This window comes from Triplophysa dalaica, chromosome 8 (genome assembly GCF_015846415.1).
Source record: "Triplophysa dalaica isolate WHDGS20190420 chromosome 8, ASM1584641v1, whole genome shotgun sequence".
Classification (NCBI taxonomy): domain Eukaryota; kingdom Metazoa; phylum Chordata; class Actinopteri; order Cypriniformes; family Nemacheilidae; genus Triplophysa; species Triplophysa dalaica.
The window spans coordinates 18792832-18810642 of NC_079549.1; the positions used below are offsets into that span (position 1 = coordinate 18792832).

Below are 17811 nucleotides of genomic sequence, written 5' to 3' on the forward strand. Positions count from 1 at the left end.
AAAAGTTAATTAAGATTAGGAAAAGCAGACATCCCATTCCATAAAGGTCTGCCAACCGGGTGCCGGGCTTTGCTGTCTTTCTGTCCTAAGAGGATCTAGCAAAGGTTAGTCCGGCATTGTATAGTGCAAAGCAGAGAGACAGAAAAAAGGCCACAGGGCCAAAGTAATTAAAGAGTAAATAATGAAGCCCTTCAATGATCCGCTGCTCGTATGATCTGATTGACTCGAGCACCAAAGCCATGTTCAATAAATCAATGAACAACCGCTGAGAGCTCCTGCTTTAAAAGGTCATTGAAACAGAGACACACGTTTCAGGACTCAGAAACCATAGCTTCAACAGGTGGTGCCCAATCTTTTAAATGCCCTTAGAAGACACTGTGATTTACAACACTCAACTACACAGCTACTTCCTGCTCTATATCATTTTCATGTCTTTAATGGATACGTAACATAGCTTTCCTGTAGCTCAGTGGTAAAAGCATTGCATTATCAATGCAAGGTTGTGGTTTCGATCCCAGGGGATTGCATATGCCTAAGTATAAATGTATAGGATAATGCAATGTAAGTCGCTTTGGATAGAAGCATCTACCAAATGCGTAAATGTAAATGTAAATAACCAGCATAGCAACTTGAATCGGGGGTGCAGGCTGAATAAGAACTGCAATAAATTGGACTGCGTCTGAAAATTCGCACATTTAATTAAACATTTCCTATTGAACGCAATTAAAGAGTCCCTGTGTCAGATCATTAGAAATCCATAAAAGTAATTGTACTCAATGACGCATTATAACATTGTTCAAGGGTCTCTAAGGGTAATAATTTCAAGTTAAAGGTCACCATTCAAAGCTTTTCCATTCAATGGTTTTAACAGACCTGGAATACGTTTCATTAAATGTGCAACTGAATGAGGATTATGCGAATCAGTTTTTGGTGCGACATCTTGCATAGTGGCAGGACTATGATGTGGCTCGCATCTAAGCATGTTGGTGCTCAGGGTAGATGGGTAGAAGGCTGGTGAGCGATAGCTGTGTACCGTGGACGTGTATTCTGCGATCAGCCAGGTGTTCGCTGTGGGATAAACATTTACTAACAGGCTCTGACAAGATCCCCCAGGGCCTTAGATTAAGGGAGTCTGGGGAGATTCAGAATCCTGCTGTGTGGGAAGGGAAGAGTTGAGGCAGGTACTGGGTTTGATCTCAAAGTTTTAATTTGGGTCTGACCGTGGCAGAATGATTACGTGGCTTCAGCAGGAGTTTTCTGGCTAAAGTCGTTCCTTTCAACCTATTGCAGTAAGAATACAAAAAGAAACGGAAGCTAAAACGTGCCGACTCTGATGCACAATTCTACGCATGGTTACCAAATGTCTCTAAAAACAGCCTATATTGATGGAAAGAAATAAAACACAGATATGGGTCATTTACAAAACAAAGAGATGTGAGCAAAAAATGGCTGTAACACGAATGAAGTCATTGTCTATATCGATTCCATGTAGTCAGCAGGGGGCTGGGTATGCAAAACACACACAAAAGGCTGCCAGTGAAAGGCACCGTCGTCGAATGTGATAGAGGACCTCCTGTGCCGTTGACTCTGTGTGACCACAGCTGCGGTTATTACATCTCCCACAGTGGATCTAATAACATCCAGCACTGAATGAACGTGAGACGTCTGGAGTGGCACTACACGACCTACACGATTCGGTCTGCCAATAACATGTTTTACAAGATAGTCACTATCAACAACATACTAGACATAAAGTAATATATTACATCGCCCAGTATGAGAAACTTGGCAACAGGTTGATGCAAACTCAAGATAGGCAAGTTTAGCAGCATCCTTTAAATGCTTGCTACTCAAAATGTTCTCAAAAATGCAGGCTGGCTGTTTTACTTAAGGTAGCGCTGAGTGCTTCTGAGGATGAGCTAATGGATTTATAATGTTTCCCAGATTTGTGGCATTAAATCATTAAAAGATGCTCATGGTTTTGCTTCAGGCAGTTAAACGTGATATTCAGATGCAGAACTGTACATTAACCTTTGTTTTTTGAGTTATTTAGTGAAACTAAACGTACAAGCAGAATGTCCATAGAAATATGATTACAAAGTCTACTTCTTTGCATTCGTATATTTCCACAGCGTCTAATGCCCGGTTTCACAGACAAGTCCCAGACCAAAATGAAAATTTGAGTTGTCGTTACGAAAATGAAATTGCCCTGACATATGTGAGGAATAATTGACGACGGGCCGTTGTCGCTTCGCGTCGTTGCCACATGACCACCTCAGGGTGTGCATTAACTTTCGATAATTGAAAGGACCGCAGTCAATTATTCCGCTTATACCACGGTTACCACATCACAAGTAATTTTTCAGGTGTTTTATTTCAAGAGATTTGTTATGCTTGCTGCTCTTTTCATGCTACTGTGAGTGAGGGACTATTTTCTCATCCGAAGCTGCCGGTAATTCCAAGACATCATTTTAAAGGCTTTGAGAGAGAGCGCGCTTGCACACGTGATAGTAATGACAAAACCCTTTGACTACCTACTTTGTTGGTATTTTATAGTCATAAGCATGATGTAAAAAAAACGGAACAAGTATTCAATCGATGTTTATTTATTCATTTAGTGCCAGCTAAAGTTCTCGAAGTTGCATAGAAAGCTCGCAGGTTGTTGTTTAAAGCGTTTGCCCCGCTCTCTTTCTACCTCTTCAGCAGACAGATTTTTTGTTTAAAGCCAATCGTAGAACACATTTACTGCCCAACCTGTTGTCTGTTTGGTGTTTGTTTGGTGTTTTCCACCTTCAAACTTGTCTAGTTGTTCTTCACTGACCATTTTATGACGTTTGCTAATGGTGGCTGCCTTTGATGTTCGCTATATTTTTTTTCATCTTCAGCACTGTCAAGTACAGCTTTCGTCCAATTGCCGAAATTTTCTTGCTTTCCATAAATATTAAAAGATATTTCTGGAAATTTAAATCGTCTTCAATGTTGTTTGTGGTGGACTAGCTACAGTTAAAATCCGTTATAACGATTAAACTTGGCGCAGTGATATCGAACTGTAATTCGGTCAACAGATCAGGAACTACTTCATAGGTGTGCGTTTTACTGACCCTTCGTCAGCCAATCAAAATGAAGCATTCCACAGCCCCGTGGTATAACTATAAATATGTAATTGCCATTGTTTTGTCTCAATATTCACACCAGTAATATTTTTATCTAAGGTATTTTAATGAAGTCAACAAATATACTAATCCTTATTTAACTAACGCATAGTCGTGGCTAAAGATAAACCTATATGTCTCAATAAAAGTGCTGAATTAGAGTATCAAACTCCTGTTAGTGAACAACTCAACCAAAATCAACCTTGAGCAAGATGAAAAGCAGAGATCACAGCCGAGCCCTCAATGCTTGGTGCAATCAAAACTTCACCTGTTTCAGTGTATAACAAAGAACTCTTCTCATTGTTAGGAGTTCTGAAACTAATGAACACTGTAACTTTTCTGTAATGAAACAGAATTAAAGTCAATGGATAAAGTGCCAATCCTGTGAGTAATTACTGCCAGTCAGATGAATCACAAAGCCACAGCGCTCCCTCTCCTCCTGGACAACAGGGTAATTAACAATTCAGCGTAAACCTCTCGCTTTAATGAGATCATTACAGAAAACAAATAACCCCTGAATGGGAGACCTAACTATCTTTTGTCAAAGCTTCAGGGCATAAACTCATGCACTCCTGGTTTGCCAATTTAATGCGAACGTGTTAGTCTTTCATCTGGTTATCGTTAATGAATGGGACTTATCAAGGCATTCAAAATATCATAATTCTGTCCTGAATTAATAAGCCTTGAGTTATTCCGTAACTATATACATTTCTTTGTTTCTGTTAAACACAAAGAAAGATATTAAGAAAAATGTTAGCCATTGAGATTTCTGGGGCACCATTGACTTCCATAGAAAATATCTAAATAGTTGTCCAAGGGGCCCCAGAACTGTTTGTTTTCCTAAATTCTTCAAAATATCTCATTTTTTGTTCAAAAGAACAAAAACAATTATACAGTAATTTGTTTCTACAATAGTGGTCAATGATGCCCCAGACATTTTAATTGCTAACATTCTTCCAAATATCTTGCTCCGTGTTCATCAGAACAAATACATTTATACAGGTTTGAAAAAAACATTTTTGGGTGAACTATCCCTTCAACAAAACAATCTCACGAAAATTCCTACTGTTTTAACTAGATCGATCCTTCGTATCAATTTGTATGATATTATTCATACGTTTTATTACGTTTTACTGTCGTGTCAATGACGGGCTTCAGTATCGCTTTTTCTTATATTCATACATTTTTGTACAATTTACATTTATTTTGCAATGCAATTGGCTAATCTTGATTTATTCAATTCAACTGACAATTGACAATTACGATACTCTTGGTTGCAATAAACTTAAAACAGGTAAGCATGACGAGAAATATTGCTTATACTATTATTTTTACTAATTAAAACATGAATTCACAACATCAATACTTCAAGAGGCATTGATGCGATTGAGGTATTGATGCAATCTACTCATTAAATTGATACAATAAAGCCTATTGTTTTGCACAGGATGATAGTTGAAGTACATGTATGATTCAATTGCATGAGATATCTGTCATGTTTGACATGCATGGATGGCTCATGTGCCCTCACAGCTACATGTTACTGTGACCTTTGGCAGCGTTATACACTGAACACCATTGTTTGTACTCCGGCGCTCCAAGTAGCACTGTGACGGGCGGACGGTTGGCTGGATGGGGTTATGGGCCATTCACACGGTACGCGGCAGTCGCATTTTTCCAGTTCATTTTCAATGGGAAACATGCAGTAAGTGGCAAAAGACAAACGGTTTAATTGGCGGAGTGAAGACAAGCGGTTCTTTGAGGCAGGTGCCATTGAATATAAAATATGTTATCTTCTTGTGAGCGGCAGCAGAGTCGTATTTAACCAATCAGTGAACAGAGTATTACCAGACAGTCAAACAACATTTTACTCATCTTGTAGAAAAACGTTGAAAAGATGGAGGAAAATGTATTTTTAACTCTTATGGCTTCGTATAGAGATGTACGATACGTCGAAAATCTCAAACACAAATTAGAAGATTTAGCATTTCTTTCAAAAGCCTGTGCCTGGGATGCTTTAACTAGAGAAAAAGGCGCAATACCACTGCTCACCGCGTACTGTATAAATCCGCCATTATTCTGAGCAGCGTCTCTGTCAATGTCATTATTAAGACTTCAGAGGGCAGACTTAAAGAGCAGAGATAACTGATGGAGAATCAAACCTACACTCACTTACAGATAAGAGTCTGCCTGGTTTTACACTCATTAGCGGAAGTGATGTGAAATAGATAAGCAACACATTCAGAGGTTCTGACTGGAGTCTTGTCTTGCATTGTTAACAGTTTTATCTGTTTTTCACCGACCAGCTTGGATAGCAGACGGAAACGCAAAATAAATCCTGTTACAGCCGACACATCTCTGACAAAATTTATCTAGCTGTCAACATTTCACTATAAAGCCTTGTGATTGTTAACTAACACTCTCGGCACAATAAAGATAATGTTTCTATAAAGCACTCAACCTGGTTTAACGGCGAGTCATTTACAGCAATGTTTTTGGTTATTAAATCTCTCTCTTAAAGCCCCATCTATCCATCTCATTAAATAAAAGGCGTTCCTTTGGGAATGTTAATGATTTTTCTTTTAATTCAAGAGTCAGACTTTATTTTGCTCACGGTGATGCTGTAAATGTCCCAGCGCGAGACGTGAAAATAAAACTATATCTGACGTTGGCATTTCATTTGCTTCTGTTGACACCGACACCACCTTCCAGGAGGGAGGGGGGAAAAGACTAAACGCAGCATAACGGCAGCACAAATTGGCCGTCTACGCTTAACAAGCTTCTATTTTATGTCTTGTTTATTCCATTCACAGCACAGTGGCAGCAGTTCTGTCATTTTCCAAAGCCTAATAAATAGAAGCACGCTTTTGTAAAGTCAAAGCATGGGCTGCCGCTACATTGTATACTGCTGAGGGCTGCCGGGCTCCATGCCAACTAAGACGCTAAGACATGTTTACTGTTAACAGTTGGAGGAAGATGGGCTGTTCGGTCGGGGGAATGTGAAGTTGGCTCATGTGGGCTCTGCATTGGATCTAAACCTCTATGTGTCAGCTCCGTGTGTCTATGGGCTGAGCAGACCCCCCTAGGCCAGCTGAAATGGAACTGGCACCACAGGGTTAAAGAGTATGATGAGGTACACCATGAGCTTATTTCCCATGAAGGTGTTAAAGTAATGGAGGGATTTGATTTCACTGGTATTGAAGTGGTGGGCCCGGCCCAAATTTGTGTCACAGGTCTGCTCTGACAGCAGGTAAACCAACGGGGAGATGCAACTCAATGTGCAAAATGAGGAGAGCAAAAAAATTACCTTAAATACATCATAACGTAGAAGCAAGTATACTGTAGGTAGATGACAACATGGGCAGGTTGCACAACATTTTCCCAACATATTTATCAGCAAAAGTACCCTAACGTTGATCCAAGATCACAACCCTAACTATATATTAAAAACAAATTCATACGAATAAAAACATGGTTCCGCAGAACATAATAGAAGATATTTTGAAGAATTTTGTTAACCAAAAATTGACGATAAATATTCACTTCTATTGTGCTCTCACAAATCCAAAGCAAGTCAATGGCTACCACCCGTTATTGGGTGAACTATCACTTTAAGAGACATTTCAACGATCTCTTGAGAACCACTAATATTGAAACCTGCAAATCTTTTGGTATTGATGTAATTGTCTCTTGAACAGTCCTCAGTTCACGTACCCATAAATACCTGGTTTAAGAGAGCTGAGGGACTTTTTTGTGTTAACCTGAAGGAGACTAGCGATTTTTTACTGATCTTAATAACATGCCATTCATGTTGGGCAATACAGCCATCCCAGATAGACAGTATCAGATCTCAAACTGAAAATTATAACAGACCAAGAAAGTGGAAATGGAATCCATTTCATGTGTTTTCCTGCAGCTTTAAGCACAAACAGAAACTTAAAAGCAAGTGAAGGTCAATACATTATTTACACCCACTAGATTGATTGTTTTCCTTATTTTGGAACATTGTTCGTACTCCAGGGACCTATTGCTTAGATTCACCGATCGACTGAACCTGTTATCCACTCAGGGCTCTCGCTCCCTCTCCCTCCACCTCTATGGAGAGAGGCCTTTGGCGGGCCTTTGTACTTGTGTTGGCATGCAGGTCCCTATCCCCCTTCAAAACCACTGAAACTTTAAAACTCCCCTCTTAGGAAGTTTTCAATGGGGCCCTTGTCCAAAGCATAGCACTCAAGTGTTAGAAGGGGACGTCTGCAAAGAGACATATTTACTTAAAAACATCAAACATTTTGCTAGCCTGATTCATACAAGTGTGTTTGTGTAGCACTCCCTTCCAAGTATATGTTGCCGTGTTTGCCACCTTCCCTCAAGTCAGGGATGGTGAGTGGTTGCAAGTTTTACATTAGGTTGCCATTTAGTGAGGTAAGGGGGTGTGTTAAAATTCAGTACAGAAATAAAAGTGATAGTTCACCCAAAAATAAACATTATGGCATCATTCACTCACCCTCTTGTTTTTTCAAACCTGTATGACTTTTTTTGCTGCAGAACACGAAAGAAGGTAGTTTGAAGAACGTTGTAAATCGGCACCCATTCATTGGCATTAGTTTTGTGTCAATACAATAAAGTGAACGGGTGCCCGTGCTGTTTGGTTACCAATTTTCTCAAAATATATTTTCCATGTGTTCTGCAAAGAAAGAAAGTCATAAGGTTTGAAATGACAAGAGGGTGAGTAAATGATGACAGAATTTTTACTTTTGGGTCAACTATCCGTTTAACTGTACAGATCACCCCAAACCAATTCACTTCTCATGAATCTATCATCTTTTGCCCTGTTTTTCACATTGCAATTTAAAGTGAAACACTACTGTATTGCTGTAAACCATTATGAAATCAGAACATATTATTTACAAGTCTGATTGTCATCTAGAGCGTAAATATGTTTTTTTATATGCATAAATATGTATAAGTATGTTTTTATATAATATTGCAACATAATTCCTGGAAGCAAAATGAGGATTGGCATGAATGCCTTGGGATGGCATGAAAACCTTTACAGGGAGATCTGAAGGAATTATCAGATGGATGAAATGAAAATTAGACATTTGTCTCAGAACTGCAGTTAAGGCTCTTGACTAATGTTAAACCAAGGACAAAGCCATCCATCTATGTTCATGCACATAAATCCTTATTATACGGGTTATTTCAAGTGAATTAAGAAAACCATCCCAGCCCAAATATAATATTCCGATATTGACATTAGCCATTACCTTGAAAGGACACAGACTTACACTGGGGACAGGGCCACCTCTTAGATTGCTTTTCTATCTGCTTTTCCCACAATTAGATCATAGATGGATGGTCTACATCAGAGAGTAAAAACATGCCATAACCATAATGCATAACCGCTAGTCATATTCTAAATTTAGAATAAAAAATCAATTTTGTGTTAAAAAATGGTACTGTATGTCAATCAAACACATCCATTTATTGTGATTATTTAGAAAAACAGCCTATTTTGTTTACCATCAAAGACGCATGCCCCATCACAGCCAAACCATGTTTACAGAGAAGCCCAGAACTCAAATAAGAAATGCATCGATTAAAAATGTTTTCACATTTATTCGTCTTTGTCCTCGCTGACAGATTATCAACACAAGGCAAGCCCCTGGATTTCCCCCATATTTAAAGCATCATTATTAATCATAACTCCACATAAACAAACTTGTCTGATCGTTGATGAGAGCAGGATGGATGTCCCCTGAATGTTCTGTGTTGATTTGGACTGGACATTAATCACTGTCAAACAAGGTTCTGCCTGTCGATGTGTTTCAGACAGACCTTTGTGCCCCAACACAAAGCTATTTCTTATCACTATAGAAACAGCCACCAACCCCACTGCATAGGCAAGTCCAGGAAAAGGTTTTGGTATTAGCACTACAGAATGGGCATGGTTGGTATAAAAGGCAACAACCGCAACATTAATGTTACCCGTGGTTCCATCATATGATTGTTGTTTGCTTGCGTGTCATAATAAGGCCAGTATGAATGACACAGGCAGAAGAATCAGTTCACCCAAAAATAAAAAAAGTTGTCATGATTGATTTACGTATTCCATTCCAAACCTTTATAACTCAGAACATAAAAATTATGAATTACAAATGAAAAATAAATGAAAATACTTTGAGCCTAAATGTAAATAAAGCACACAAGAGTGTACACAAGAAAGTTTGTACAAGACATAAGTAAATGACGACAACAAATTCACAGATATGATCAGTTTGGGGTAAATTGATGTTTTAACCAATTATGCGAGAATGGGGACGTGACCATTTGTTTTCTGACCAATGAGAGCTAGAGTGTTCGAAACATATTTCACAGTAATTTCTTGCAATTCTGATTGGTTCTGGCTGAGGTACTATGTGTGCAAAAATACATTTTCAATAAAAACTAGGCAGCTAAATACACACATCACCTTGTACGCTTAAATCCAACCAACATTAGGTCACAGATATTCAAAGCACTCAAAGTGCGTAAAGACATTGTTAAATTGTGCGTGCGACTCCGGTGGTTAAGTATAAATGAATATAATGCGTCAAGGATACTTTTTGTGAGCAAACAAAACTAACGACTATATTAAAAAACTTCCAGATTTGAGTGTTAGTTTCCAGGGTGCCTTCCCGAGAGCCACACGACCGGATGCACTGTCATGTGGCTCATGTGTTTGGTTGCGTTGCAATCTATGGAGAAGTCAAAAAGCTCCAAAACTACCTTAGTTTGTGTTGTTACTACAACTTGAGGGTGAGTAAATAATGGCAGAATTAAAAATTTACAAGTAAAAAACATCTCGGAGTAAACTTCTTGAATGGAGTTGAGACCACAGGAGGAATATCCACTCATTTCAGAGCGATATGATACCTGAAGCCATAGATTCGATCCTGAACGCATCTGATAAGAGACTCTGGGGGTCTTTTGCATTCAGAGAGCTATTGTCCATTCTGTATTTATAAGTGACTAAAAGCAAAGGGCAATTAATATCTCATTTTACAGCCAGTGCTTACAAGGTATGTCATTCAGAAAGGCATTCCATTGACATCCACGTTTTAGAAATGCGTAGGTCTATTGTGCCCTTTTCAAATTACCTATCAATATTCAATATCACAGTTCATACAGTTCTGTAAATGACAGTCAGTCAGAGGATAAAAGAGCGAATTGTGAAACTAAATAATAACCTGTCATTTTATTGAGTTGAGCTGAAAGAAATTGATTTCTCTGTTGCTTTTAGAGGTTCTGATAAAAATCAGGTGTGCAAACACAGGATTACAGAGTCTCGGTGGACTGTCACTTACAGCGAGAAGGTTGTGAGAAAATCTTCAGTATCTAGACAGTGGTGGAATTATATCATCATGTATAATTTGTCAAATGTAAAGCCAAGTTATTGCAATGCTCAGATTCCTCTGTTTTTTTTTCCCCTTGAATGTTTCTTTAGGGGATGGAAAAGCCCAAAAGGGTCTTGGAACTTTCTCACAAAATCACTGAGAAAAATTTAAATGGTTACAAATGAGTTGGCCTTAAAATTATTTTATAGAAATTAGCATAGGAGATAAACGTTGACTTTTGATAAACTATGAATGAGAAGAACCCAAAATATTCTGCTGTCCTGAAACGCCCTGATTTTTTAAAAAAGCTCATCGCTCTTAAATCTGAGGTGTGCTATGATTAACCAGTTCAATAGTGCGTAGTGATTGGTCGAATACTGCACGGATATGCTACGCCTCTTACCATATTCGGAACATCAGGCTGCGACGGTACAATGAGATATACAAGACCGCCCAGTCCACCATACTTGCGTTTAGATTTGGGTGGTCTTAGTCAAATCGTGTTACGAACTGAAGTAGATTCGACGGGGTGTGGTTACACGAGCCGTTTCAGGCAGGTCTGGGTGAGCATTAGCTTCTAGATAAAATACATCTTTTGTTCCGACACTTACATTTTTGCAATTTTACGTGTCTAATACATGCATGGGCAACTTATAAAACACCAAAGACAAAGAAAAACACGTATTTCCGACGAATCACCCCTTTAACCAAAGACCAACACAGATCGTTAGATGCTAAATTCACCTTTTCAAAATCAAAAGAGACATATAGTATCACAATCACGTTTAAACATAAATTCACATTTTACTTGGTGAAACAGACTTGTGCCATAGGGCAAAAGATTTTAGGAGAAACACCAAAAATGCCTTGGACCATATTAAATCACCAGAAGGGGGACAATGTTCCCACCGTGCACCACAAAAGCACTAACACCCATCTACCATAGATGTGCAGGGTCACCCATTGCACTGAATGGGCCCCCGTTTCTCCAGCTTTTGGGGGCTTCACCAACAACACCATCAATGGGAATAGTGTTCCTCCCCCACAATGGGCAAATCAACTGTGGGAGCATTTTGGTCTCTACCCTCTTCCCCGTCTCCTCATTGAAGCCTCCTTGGACCAGACAATGCCAAAGAAAAGATGCATGCCTTCACGTCCGCTTTCATACAACCGCATCCTTCTTTTGACAGCGAGGTGGAGAACACCAGCTTTACCAATATTAAATGTTTTTAAAAAACACAAGCTGCTTATGGTTCACACATTGCAATTTGCTGTAGAGCATCTAAACATGCTTTCCTGAGATGACAGGGACTCTTATGAGAAATTTTCATTCAATGCTTTTTCGACTGTGAAAATTACAGGAAGCATGAAGTATTGCATTCATTTAATTAGAACCCACAAGAGTGAGCAATGCGTCTCACTTCATTTGTGTAGAAACATCTCCATGACAACATGAGACATAATTGTTGGTTCGAAGGCTTAATTGTTTGTTTTATTTCATATGTCGTCTGTCTGCAAGACGTTATAAAAAAGCTGATACAAACGTGCTGACAAGATAAGACTCCAGACAAATTGAGCGCCTTCAATCACATCAAGTATTAATTAGTACTGCAGACAGTGAGTAGCCATATAACTGATCACATTTCACAGGCTAAGTAGTGCGCAACCATCCTTCCACAAAGAGGTGTGCGATGGACAGCTGGGGGTTTATAACCATATGCATCCGTATTCAAGATAATTTTTTTTTTACAAACTAGTTGGTGAACTGATTTGCAGATACATTTAATTCACACCACACCAGCCATTCTTTTCACAAAACAAAAGATTGCGGGCGTTCCTACAATATTCTTGAGAAGCAGCCAAGTGCAGCCAAATTCCTTCTGTTCTATTCTGTTCTACCCCTTGATAGCAAGAATAATAATGAAGATATTCATTAAAAGGAACAATTCACACCAATCAGGCATCGAAGCATCACAAAAACCTTTATTTGCTTCAAGACACGGCCTGGGAACGGCACAAGCTAACTTCGCTCTTTCAAAACTGACAGCTCCATGTGCCCAGGACAAGGCACAGCTGTGGGCTAAACAACTTTGTATTTAATGTTATAATAAATTGTGAATCTATCACTGTTAATCAGCAAAATATATACATTATGTGTAACACGTAGCCAATCGTCTTTGTTAAAAAAATGTCTTTGTCGCCCAAAAATGGGTGAACTGTTCCGTCACCACTTACTCGCCCTCAAGTTGTTCCAGACACAGTATAAATTCTTTGTTCTGATAAACACAGTGAAATATTTTTAAGGGAATGCTTGTAACCAGACAGTTCTTGGCCACCATTGACTACCATAGTAGGAATAATACCTTTATTAATTTCTTTGTTTTTAAACAAAAAAGCAGATATTTTAAAGACTGCAGGAAAGCAAACAGTTCTGGGGCACTTTTAACTACCATTGTCATTTTTTCTATGGTAGTCAATGAGGGCCAAGAACTGTTTGGTTACAAGCATTCTTCCAAATATCTTTCTCTGTGTTCATCAGAACAAATAAATGTATACAGATTTGGAACAACTTGGGGGTGAATAAATCATGACCAAAATTTTATTTTTGGGTGAACTGTCCCTTTAAATAAATGATTTAAAATGATTAAATTCTACGTAATTGTTTAAGATTCCGCAAGTGAGTTTATTCTACAGAGATAAACATATGGCAGGCTGAGTGCCAAAAATATCAATATTAGAACAGATCTCTGAAAAGCAATGTAAATGTGCTTTGCAAGTTATATTAATAAAAAACTTAAAGCACACAGTTAAATATAACAGAACTAAAAATCTAATTTGACCTCATGCGTAGCTCTTATCTAATTAGGAAAAGCTTTTTAGAAAGCTGTCTGCAAGTGTGCTATAAAGACTAAAGCTAAGTGTCGGGTCAGACGACTCAGTCTGCGCTGGCGGCAGTACACAACCTTCCTGTTACCTCACACTTGTCTCAAGTGCTTTAAAACACAGAATACCGTGCATTTAAACAGCAACATATTACCATAGATCAAGATCCACACATATGCCATTTCTTCCCTGAATGCTAAAGTGAAGAAACTAAACGATGTTGACTCACAAATGGCATGAAAACTACCTTTACTTTAGACAAACGGGCATGCACATTAGTTGAAAAATTGTATCCGAATAGTACAGCGCTTATCAAAGATATCATTAGGGTAAGTCTAATTCTGTGTGCCTTAAGCAGAATTGCAAATCTTTAATTAAAAATTTAGACATACAAGTTCTGCAACAATAGAAAAATGCTTTCAGTTAGATTGCTAAATTAAGGTTTAAAATTGTTTGACGAACTCAAAGAAACCTCTGGCAGCTTGAGAGGGAACGTTTTCAAGTTCTCTAGCTTTACACCTGGAGATTATGGTGAGTCTTTATAAGCTCAGTTACCCTCACTAACCCCGACACAGGGCAGAAGAACCCTTGGCACTGTCACTCTATAGTCCATGCAGTCATATCTGCTGCCAGTCAGATCAAGTTCTTTCCCATTAAACTTTCATTCACACTCTTCCCTTGCCGACGATCGCTCGGCATCAGAAATAATTCAGATGGCACATCTTATGCGCCACTGAAAGTTTGATAAGGGCTACTAAGTCATCTTTTCCCAAGATCTAAAATTATTTATGCTTATATCAGATGCAATTGATCAGATCTTCCTCTTACAGGTCTTGTTACGGGTGTCGCTCGCTGTGGTACTTGAGGGTCCCTCGCAATTGCTAAGAGAACGTCTACGATGCACATTTTAAACTGACGAGATCTCATCAGATCATCATTGATGAAAACCTGCTTTGCATTTGAAAAGAGGGGCCTCATGGACTTTGAAAACACATGAATCAACTGGCACATGCAATGATGGCGGTGGGGGGGGCGGCTATATGAATATTAATATTCGTACACAAAAGCCTCGGTCGACCTGTAAACAAATGAACTCCTTGGTTGAGGGAGACGTTCACAAGCCGCCTCAGGCACCCGTAAACAAACACAATAGATCCAGACCTAATAACACCCTTCATCGCATGAATGATAAAAATCTACTGCAGAGTGTCAGACCCATGGAAGTAAGTCATAATGGGACTATAAAGAAACTCCTTGTGGTTAGTTATCCTTCTCTTGGACTTGACTTTGAAAATAACTTTACAAATGCACCTATGGAAATAGTGACCAAGCGCCATTAATGTACAATGCAGATGCTTTATACATGTGTGTGGCAACACAACTAAACCACCATTAACATATCTATATGCTATTCCAAGAGACATGTGTACGTAAAGATCTATGAGTGATGTTTGAGAAATAAGTGGACGGACGGTGCTTGACTAGAATATGTAAGTTGGGTAAGCTCGGGTAAATATCTCTGTAGCGTCTGAAGGATACTAAACTACAGCTCATTTATTCACACTTTGAATTACATACAATGGGGTCTTGGGTTATAGAAGTTGGGAAGATCATAAGACCTTCTTAACCAAAACAAGGGTGAAATGAGGCCCATAAAATACAAACAGAACTTCAAAGCAAGCTGTATGCAAGTGTTCCCAATGTAGCGGTGTGTGATTCTTTAGGAAATAAAGCATCTAGATATTCACCTACATTCCACCACATAATGATGTTCTTTTCAAGAGCTGCTAGACAATTATTATTAAAATAAATTATTAAAGCATTTCCCCAACTCATATGGATGATTATTAAATTAAACCTCACGTGTAACAGAAAAGCATATAAGCTTACAATTCTTGATCTACTAAAGCGCTTGGACTTTAACTTAAAATGACATAAATCACGTTTCATTCATTATAATACGATGAGACAATGATGTGAAATGTAAGAGTCTGAACACATTTGGACAGCGTCAGCGGTTTGCTTTTTATTACATTTTAAGTGTATTTCATTTTCAGGAAAGTTAATGTTAAGCTATATTTTCACCTGAGCAGTGCCGAGAAGATACCTTCCTGTGGGTTTAGTTCTATTATAAGATACCCATTTGTACTTTTCAAGTGAACCAAATGACCTTGTTAGATGTTTTATGTATATTTGCGAATTAAAGATAAACTGCAATATGGAAGAGCTCTGGAATTAAAAACCTTTTCATGCCAGGATAACATGAAAATATCGTTTTTGCACAGGTTTATCTTCCTAACAGCAACTGCTCTGTGTGCATAGGCTACAAGACTCGACACTGCCCCCTATCGTGTAAAAGCCAGTGCTGGAGTCTGTGTTCCGTACACCTGCACTCCGCTCCGCCACGAGCCGACTTCAACTTCAACATCATAAACAATAGACATTTTCATCACGTTTTAAACACATTGTTTTGGCAAAACGAATACAAAGAAAACAAACAAAGCCACATAAAACTTTAAACAGCCAGATTGTCACATTCAGAGAATACAGCTGTAGAAAGAACCCCCGAGAGTAACAAAGCCACGATTTTAGCTCACAAAGAAATTGTAAAAGGCTGAACATTGACGACTTAAAACTGTCAGACACAAAATATAAAGGACATGTTAGCAATCAAAGAAAATTCGAAAGATGAAACAGTTGCTTTCTTGTGTACCTCAAATGTGACAGATGTTTTGGACCACATGGTTCAGCGCCTGGTTCAATGTCATGAATATAGCCTATAAGTCAACTATATATTAGCTTCCGTGAATTCACATAAACATATTTCGGATAAAAATAGACGACACTAAAATAATTAAAATCGTTTAAAATATAAATCTGTTGATGCTTAGAGATCCCACAAAACACAACGACATATGTAGGTTTGCGAAATTTAATAGGTGTTAGACATGGCATTTCGTTCTACACCTCATTCACAAGCTCTGTGCAAAAGTATATCATTCTCCTAAACCAAACAAAATCAAGCAATACGAGTAGAAAGAGATAAACAGAGCATACTATGGGTTTAGATGGCGTACGATACAAGTCTAAAGCAAAATTCTTCGGACCCTGGATAGGACGTGAGCTGCGAGTAAATCCATGTCAGAATAAAGGAAAAGCCATAATGTACTGGATATTGTTCGGTAAAATTAACGCCAACTGAACACCTGTCTATTAAAATGCATGTTTGCAAAATATTACATCCCCAAAAAGGGGTTGTTTATCGTGAAATGTTAATAAAATATTAAGACTTTATAAAAACAAAGAAAACAAAAATATTGAAAAAATTGACATCATCTCGTTTAACCTGACTTCCAAAGTTGTTATTTCTAAAAGTAATAAATTAAAAAGAATTCTTAAGAGTAACATAAGAGTCACACTCATGTTGAATTATATGAACAAATCAGTACTTTCCTTCAAAAACTGGAGAAAAATTCGCATCACTATGGCCAGATCGCATCTTCCCGTATACAAACGTCCAAAAGTATCCTATATCACTATTTGCAAGCATAACTCTTTTCTAAGTTCTCCAACTACTTCACAGTCGCATCCTACAGCAAAAAGCACGTATTTATATATAATAAGATAAACAGTCGAGGCAATATTACTGCTTTACCTTCTGATGTCCTCACTGAATAAAAACAGGATCGTACATAAACCGTAAGGTATAAAGCGCACTCTCCGCTTTGGGTATCTCTCCTGTCTGTGCAGTATCCCTTTTCTGTGAATGACTTCCACCGATCGACCCGCAGCTGCTGCTTTACTGCGCCGTGCTGGAGAGAGAGAGCTACTACAGAAGGGCAGATAAAAATCAAACTAATAGGGGCGCACACTCTTAAATGACGCTCGACGTCACATGTGTGACGCAAACGGTACAAGAGCTGGTGAGGTTTCGGTTCACGTTATAAAAACAATTACGTAATAACAACCTTTCCTATGAAGTGTTTTAAAGATTCATATTACTATGTTGTTGGGGTTCAGCAACACCCCTGTATTCAGCCTGAATAGTTTGTCCCTAGAATCTGTGGGGTACCATGGCAATCAATTAACTGTTTAGAGTTGGACAGTGTTGACAAAAGTACCAATGTATCATATCATTATTTCATAGTTTTTAATGCGTTTAAACAATAAACCTCGCTAAAAGGTAGCCTACTCTGTAACTATGTTATGCTATGGTACAATGATGGGATCAGTTTAACTATACTGAATGAATACCACCTCATATAACATGATATATACATTTACATGACTTCTATGTACCTATCATACATTTTACATGGTACAATTTAACTATGACACCTTTGTGTTGGTGCAGGGAATGGACAAATCTTATCTACTCCAAGAAGTTTTATGGTTGAAGC

At 38.4% G+C, this 17811-nt stretch overlaps 1 protein-coding gene across 1 annotated transcript in view; it reads right to left on the minus strand.

Annotated features, from left to right (window-relative positions):
• Positions 1-17811, minus strand: part of sema5ba (sema domain, seven thrombospondin repeats (type 1 and type 1-like), transmembrane domain (TM) and short cytoplasmic domain, (semaphorin) 5Ba) — a 131581-nt gene that overhangs the window by 112986 nt on the left and 784 nt on the right. The window lies entirely within an intron of this gene.